This window comes from Vigna unguiculata, chromosome 5 (assembly GCF_004118075.2).
Source record: "Vigna unguiculata cultivar IT97K-499-35 chromosome 5, ASM411807v1, whole genome shotgun sequence".
Taxonomy (NCBI): Eukaryota; Viridiplantae; Streptophyta; class Magnoliopsida; order Fabales; family Fabaceae; genus Vigna; species Vigna unguiculata.
In genome coordinates this window covers 18,514,769-18,523,228 of record NC_040283.1, presented here as the reverse complement: position 1 = coordinate 18,523,228, position 8,460 = coordinate 18,514,769, and positions in this window count along the sequence as shown.

Below are 8,460 nucleotides of genomic sequence, written 5' to 3'. Positions count from 1 at the left end.
TGTAAGTTCTGCACTAGGATTAAGTACAATATTAACTTCAAGGAGGCATCTGAACTCAAATCAAGGTAGAATTCAAATTCTTCTTTATTTTATTAAAACTTTAAAACTTTTGATTTTATCCATTTTCTTAACTTTAATTTATATTGCACAAAATGTTTGAGAACAATGAATCTCCCTCACAAGGATTAACGCAGCTTTCTTAGAGTTCCAAACATACTATTGAAGATGACTTTTTAACGCTTACACCTAGGACAACCATTTAAGGTTTGAAAGATTCTAAAGAGGTTACAATGAGTTCTGAATAATTGAAAGCAATTTGGTTGTTCACAATACTATTGTCACTAATATATTTTATATTGAAAGGTTATTGTTGACATGAGAAGCCAAGATGGTTTGCTTCTTGAAGATTTGATGAAGATTGAATAATGCTCTTTTGAACTATCTTGAAGCCATTACCATTGGAATGAAGCCTACATTGATGAAGGAAAGGTGATTTGATGATATCCATGGTGATCAAGGCTGGAACGTGTGCTCTCCATGTAGTTACATCATTAAGAAAGTGTATTTGTAGCTTGTATTTCATGTTGTAGACCTTAAAGCATTAATTAGATGTAGTTTGGTCTTTGTTGTGTTTTTAATCTGTTGAATGGTTTTTTAACAGGTTAAAATGTCTATTTTAATCTATTAAATGGCTTTTTAACAGGTTAAAAGGTTGGTTGAAGTAGTCTTAAACAGCAACAAATTCAATCAATTGATTTAGTTTTTAATCGACTGATTTCACTTAAGTCAAGTGAAATCAACCGATTGATTTGAAAATCAACCTATTGAATTTCGTAATAGTTTGACTATAAAAGCTGTGATTTTTGAAAGAGAGGTTAGTTGATCATTTTAGAGCATGATTTGGTTCTGGAAACTTGTGGAAACTATCTCCTTCGTGATCATAGGTGTTGCAGTTGTTGAAGATTGATCTTGGATCAATTCTTGAAGCTTTGGGCTTGGTTTGAAGCTTGGAGAAAGTAGTTTGTAGTAGGCAAGGTTGTGCTACCACTGAGGTTTGATCTTTCTCAAGCTTTGTGTGTGTGCCTGGTGGTTTTCCAGGTTTGCAAGAGGGTTCTTGCTGTGCTGGTGTGATTCTTGTGTGATTCAAGAGTCTTTTGTGGTGTTTTTGCATATTTTGAAAGTGTAAGGGTGGATACTTTGTAAAACTTTTGAAATAGTGCAAAGTCAAGCTAAGGTTGCCTTGACAAACTGGATGTATCTCAGGTTTGAGTGAACCAGTATAAAAATTTGTGGTGTCCTCTCTTCTCTAACCTTTCTCTCTTGCATTTTCATCATTTTAAAGTTTCAAGAACTTGTGCTTTAATCATCTTTTTCATTTCTTGCATGTTTTCATAGCATCTGAAGCATTGAGAATGTTTGTATAATCATTTGGAATTGATCTTGATCATTCTTGAGCATTGTTTCTGGTTTAAAATTCAAATTCGCATTTCTGCATTTTTCCCAGTATTTCAGTCGACTATTTTTCAGTTTTAATCGATTGATTATACCAGAACAGAATCTGTTTAGTAAAATCAATCTATTAACTCTGTTTTTGATCGATTGAGAGTATATAGTTCAGTACTGTTTGCATCCTAACTTGGTGATCTATTTGATTCAATTAAAGGTGGTTTTTAGCTTGCAAAGATAGCCTAAATTTTTAACTAGCCAATTCAACCCCCCCTTCTTGGCTTTTCAACCATTTCAAAACTAACAGTTACCACTTACATATTGTTTGGAACCATTAAGCATATTTTGGGTGAGGATGATTGGTGGTATACTGCTTGTGTTTGCAACAAAGTTGTTTATCTAAATTCGAAGATGTTCTTTTGCGAAAAGTGTAATAAGAATGTTATCAAAGTCTTTCCATGGTTTACTTACTGTGTATTAAACTTAATGTCCATTAAAATATCTGTTTATCATTTCAAGTTTTTATGATTAATAACTTATATTCATTTTACAGATATATGATCAAAATTCGCGTGATTGACTCATCAGATTCAACCACATTTGTGCTGTTTGATAGGGATGCAACCATCCTTTTCAAAAAAAACTTGTGCTGATATGTTAGACACTCATGATAAGGTATACTCTGCAATATAATCACTTATATATATATACATGCAGAATGACAGTTGAATAAATTCTTCTAAATATAATATTAAATTATTTTGTTATCGTAGATGAATGCTTCTGGAAATTTGCCTAAGGAGTTCGATCAATTAGTTGATAAGAGTCTGTTGTTTAAAGTCGAAAGTAGGAACGATCAGAGCTTTAAACTTAAACAGTCTTTCAGAGTTAAGAAAGTATGTGTTGATGATGATATAATTCAGAAGTTCAATGATTCTTTGATGAAATCTGTGGTAAGATGTAATTTCAAATTTCATTTTTTAGATTATAAATTTATACTTATCTTTTAGTTTTTAATCATTTCATTGTCAATACGTTTTTGAAGGGTGTTTATGTTGGGAATGGTGAGTTTAATAGGGAAAAACAGCGTGTAGTCAATGAGTCCACTATTGATATTGTAGAGGTATAGAAAAGATCTTCATTTTATTTTTTTGTTAATGATGTATTATTTTATTAATGTTATTTACTTTAACATTTACTATAGGATTTATTAGTCAGATTTACCAAAGAAACAATTGAGTGTGGATCCCAATCACATGAGCTAATCAAAGATAATGCAACGAATGATGATGCTAACTGTTCACTAAAGATAGAATCTGCAAAGAAGACTGCATCACTTGACTCCATCAAAGAAGACAATGTTCCATTGAAGCTTCTGAAAAGAAATATTAAAAAGGAAAAAGAAGTTATTTGAGAGATCATTTAAGTTTTTGTATTTCAAGACAATTTGTCATTTTGGGACTGTAATATGTCTACGCATCGATCTGTCTTTAATTTAAATTGAACTACAACTTTTATGTTAATTATATTATGCGTTAATTTGTTACAAATTTTATAATTATATATATTTTATCCGCCGGTTTACAAACTATTGTTGACATTTTTCAAGTTATGTCAATAAAGATGACTGTCAACTACATCAAGACTTATCAAAATTGATATTAATTTTTACCAATGAATTCATAAAATTCATAATGACATTATTTTTGTGAAAAAGGAATTTATAAATTTTAATTTATTATTTATATTCATTTTGATAAATAACAACATATATATGTTTTTTTGAAAACTGAATTTATAAATTGTCAATTCTTATTTACATTCATTTTCATAAATAAGATATGTCGGGCAATCCAATTAATTATTGACAGATTTTAAGTTGTCTCAACAAATTTGGCTGCCATATACAGTTTTAAATCATTTATCTTTCTATTAGTTACTAACTTTATTAAATGTTTACCATTTAAAAATTTAAAAATTTAGATATATATACAAAAAAGAAATTAATATCTTTAATAATTTCGAATCAAATATTATATTTTAACTTAGTACATAGATTTATATTAGATTTTTCATATTTACAATTATATATATATATATATATATATATATATATATAAAATTTATGTTGTTCCTTTATTCTATGAACCAAATTTTATATTATATATAAATATATATATATAAATATATATATATATATATACTATATTATATTTTATATTATGATATTTGATAGTATAATGTAATAATTTAATATTTAATATACAATAAATGTAAGTAATATCTTTAATAAATTCATTAATATTTGTTTATGTTATATTCTCTTTTTAATCGTCTACCCGTTTTTTCAAAAAAGTAATAATTACATTACTGTTTAGATATCTAGTTGTAATCATTTCGTATTTTCATGTGAGATTTATCTTCTATAAATATTCATCTCCATTCTACGTTCAACATCACACTTAAAGATTAGTTCAACCATATTCTCCATTCTTCCAACCCTATTTCTACTATCATTCTCAAAATCCAAGCAAATGGAATACAACTTCAATGAAGAAGAAGTTATTAATAGAATGAGTAGGTACCAGTTCTCTATTATTCACCTTTAGGACGAGGTACGTTTTTGGTAAATATTTGCATGCATTTGTTCTTTTACAAAAATTCTTCTCCTCTTTATTTGTATCACGGATTCCAAATGAATACCAACCTTTTTACTTTAACTAATCTATGTTGTTGTTCAAAAAATTGAATCTTTGGAGGCTGTTGGGTTTGTGGATCGTGCATTCGCCATTCTTTATAATCACGATCTTGACCGATAATGGACTTTAACAGATGTTGAAGACAATAGACATGTCGTCACTTATAACAAAAATTTACAAAATCCAATGCTAATTGGAGGATGGCCTGATTTAAGGGACCTTTATCAACTACACGATAACCACACTATTTATTTTAGATATGTCGGTCATTCTTGCTTCCAGATCACTATTTTTCCCAGTAAATGCAAACCTTTGTCTATTGGAGGGTTTCTTAAAAGACTTGAGGCAGATGAACCCCTTTTCAATGGACCGAAGTTGCATTTTTGCATATTTCTCAATCCATACCAATGCAATGCTATCATTTTAATTACTCGGTGAATGTTTATTGTATATTTATATTTATGTCTTTAAATTTTTTTATTTTTATTTCATTAATTTAATTAAATATTACTTTATATTAATATTTTTAATTTCATTCAATTATTTAGGATTTGCCAGCTGATTTTGGCAAATATCTTCGTCAAGGAAGATTTAAAAACATTTTTCTTTATTGACCATGCAAATAGTGAAATGCAAACTGTTGAGAAATCATCCAAAGAAGTCTAACAAAATTGGAAGTGGGTGGAAGGAATTTTGTACTGCTCATGGATTTGATGAAACTATTGACTTGGTGTTTGAAGTTGACCAGATGAAAAGTAATCAGAATGTCAAAGTGCTGACATATTGTAATTTTTAATTCACAGTTTGTTTTATGGTGTTATTTGGAACTGCCGAGTAGCAATAGTTTTGTTTTTATGTCTGCTACTTATGTATTTGATCAACCTAGAACTTTTTATATTTTCAGCAATGCATATGTATATTTCTATTTTGTTATTAATGAAACATGTTTGAAGCTTTTCTATAATTCTATGAATGCAAATAAATAGTTTATGGTCAAAGTTTAATTAAACATTGATTTCAAGTGAGACATATGATAATATGTTATTAATAAATAAAATCATTTTCTTTTGGTAATTTAAATAAAATATGTTAGATCATATTGATTAATACAGATTGTTCTTATATGAATGACTAAACTATTGTTGCTTATTGTGTTACATTCACTGCTTTGACTATAATCAGTTTTTAGATATTCAAAATAAGAGGAACAACCTTCAGAATAGAAATTCAATAGTTAGACAAGAAATGGTCAGTTATCTTTGTTGGTTCTTCAATAATATTAATTAAATATGATTTAAAAAAATAAAAATCTAAGATTCATTTGAATGTAGTGGCTGAAAACAATATATCAAGTTCTTCCAGTACTGTAATTGAAAATCAAATCAAAAGAAACTTAATCACTTCACAATTTCCAACTTCTACTGTAACATACAACAGTCCTTTCGGTATATTTCTACATTCATCTTAATTTCTTATTTACCTATTGTAATTCGATGAAGATGACGAATTTAAATTTATATCAATTTTTTTTTACTGAGTACAGTTCTCTTACATAGGTAGTGGCCATGTGTCATTATCCTATTAAAGAGGCTTTTCATAAAGTAACTTTCCACATGGCAACACATAAGTGGTTTGTTAGGTGAAAGTGAGGATTGCTACATGTCAAACTCTTCTTCACCAAAATAGCATTTTTAGGATTTTGGTGCTTGTTAGCATTCTATGGTTTTAGACCATTTTGGAGACAACATACTCTATAAATAAAGGAGTCTCCCCCATGTATTTCTCACTTTGAGAATGATAATGTTATACTACCAAAATTATTTTTGAGTCATACTTCTTCTCTTAGTCAATTGCTAGAGTAGCTCAAGAGGTCCCTCTAGCACCCTTTGTCTAGAGTTGCCCTAACCTCTCTTTGAGCTCCATAAACAACCTTCATCCAACCATTAAATCACCAAAATTGAGAGCCATTTTCTCTTAACACCAAGCTTCCACAAATCGACCATCCACCATAGTCACCATTTGAGCTTTCGCCTAACCTAGCTTAAGGAAGAGGTTGTCATTTGGTATTAGAGCTTTGGTTCTACAAGAGCTAAGTTTCTTGGTCCTTACCTATGTTATTGTTATTCTTTGTGTTGTGTTCATTTGTTTTTCTTTCTTGTCTTGTTTCCAAATCAACTCTTCCACAAAAGATAGTGTTCGTAACAACGTGGGTAGTTAAAATAAAATACTACAACTAGCTCAATGGTCCAAAAATTAGGTTCTTTATATCAAAAGAAATCCCTTTGAGCCTAGTTTCCAACAAAAAAAAATGAATTCATTTGGAGTTTTATGGAAAGAGTTATGAGAAAAATAGTCAGCAAAGGTCAGATCTGCCAACATCTGCGTTTTTCATGGTTCTATTTTCTATTCCATCTTGAACCATTCAGTTTTTGTGCTTAGGCTTCCATATTTTTTGTGTCTTGTTTCATGTTATCATTTGGTCATCTCATGTTTGTTTGGTCATTTTTATTTTAAAATCTATCCATGTTGTCGAAAGTCATGTTTAGTCCTTTTAATGTCATTTTCTCCTAGTTTTAAGCTTTCAAAAATCACAAAAATATATGGTTCTTTTTTTTTTCAAAACCGCACCATATACCACCTTTTGAGGGCTTTTTCTATACTTATTTAAGTTCATATTTGTCATTAGACCATTGGCAAATTCCTAGAGTTAAGTTTCCTTTATGTTTGTTTGAGTTTCATGCCCTATTTTGATTCTAGTAGGTTTTTCTTCTATTTTGTGCTTCTTGAACCTTTGAGCTACCAAAAGTGTTTTCAAAATCATATTTGGTGTGGTAGTTGGGTGTGTGTTGGTACTGAAAAACATGAAAAGAAAGAGACAAAAAGAATCACAATATTGGATGAAAAAGCAAGAAAAAGTAGAAAAACAAAAGCAAAAAGTAAAAAGAAAAAGTAGAAAAACAAAAGCAAAAAGTAAAAAGTAAAAGTAGAAAAGGGGAACACTACCACCAAAAGTCGTGTAAGCATTATTATGTTGATTTGGTAGGATGTTTTATTTGAGATATGTGCTTTCTCCAGCAGCCAAGCTTCATGCATTTGATGCACACTAAAAAGTGCCATAGTACACCTTTGGCTTAAGGCTTGCAAAGACAAAATGCACTAATTTCTACTCTAGTATTATTTTTTTTTGTGATCAATTCTAGAGCTTTTCTTTAGATATTTCTTTTATGTGCCCAACCTTTGTTCTTAGCCTTTATTTTCTTGCTTGTCTCCTTCCTAACTCACATTTTTGTCATCCTAAAATTCCTTTTGAAGAGCTTTGTTCCTTTTTTTGCTTTATCCTTGGCATTCTACTATCGGTTTTGGAATTGTAATATGGTGTAGGAACTTTTGAGATTTGGACAAGACTAAAGGAAGCCCTTGGAGGCATTGAAGACCTCTTTGGACATCAAAGCCTTAGTTGGAGAGAAGAAGAAAAATGAGTGAAAAACTTTTAGAGGAATACACAACATCTTTGCTTATATTGCAATTTTTGGATTTCTAATCTTGTATTTGTTTGGACTTGTAATTCATGGCCTAGTTAGGTTTCTTAGGGGAGTCATAGGTACTCAATCCCATCTCCTAAATTGAACCTCTAATATCTTATTAAATTTTTTTTTAGTTGGTGATGTTTGAAGGTTCCAAAGTGGCTTCTAACTCCACCATCAGGCTGCATAGTTTACTTTAATTGCTTTCTTTTTGTTTGTAGTTTAGTTTGAGTCTACTTGTTTTTCAAACCTAATTCCATTTGAGAGGTTAGGTGTAAGAGGGCTTGGGGTAGCTTTGGCAAGGAAAGGCTTGGATTTTAAGTAATCCTTAATGATTCTCCTCCTTTTCTTGGACGTGAAATCAAATTTCTTTTGCTTCTTAAAATCCCTTAAGGATTTAGAATTTGAAATACAAGTTTGTTGGTTGCATTGCATATTTTTGAAAACTTTAAGATGTCTAGAGCTCCTTCTGAGTTTCACTCTTACCAAATTGGTAGTGATTCTAGCAAAGTGCCTAGTTTACAACATTTGGCAAAGGAAATAAAATCATTAAAAGTTTGGCAAAAGCAAGAGTCCATGGGAAAGAAAATGTAGAGGCATACTTAGATTGGGAGATGAAAGTTGAGAAAATTTTTGAGTGCCATCAAGTGAGTGAGGAGAGAAAGGTTTCCCTATCCACCTTAAGCTTCCAAGGGAATGCCATGTATTGGTGGACTTACCTAGTGAGAGAAATAAGACTCTCCAATTTCCCACAAGTTGAGTATTTGAATGACTTGAAAAGTGTCCTAAGA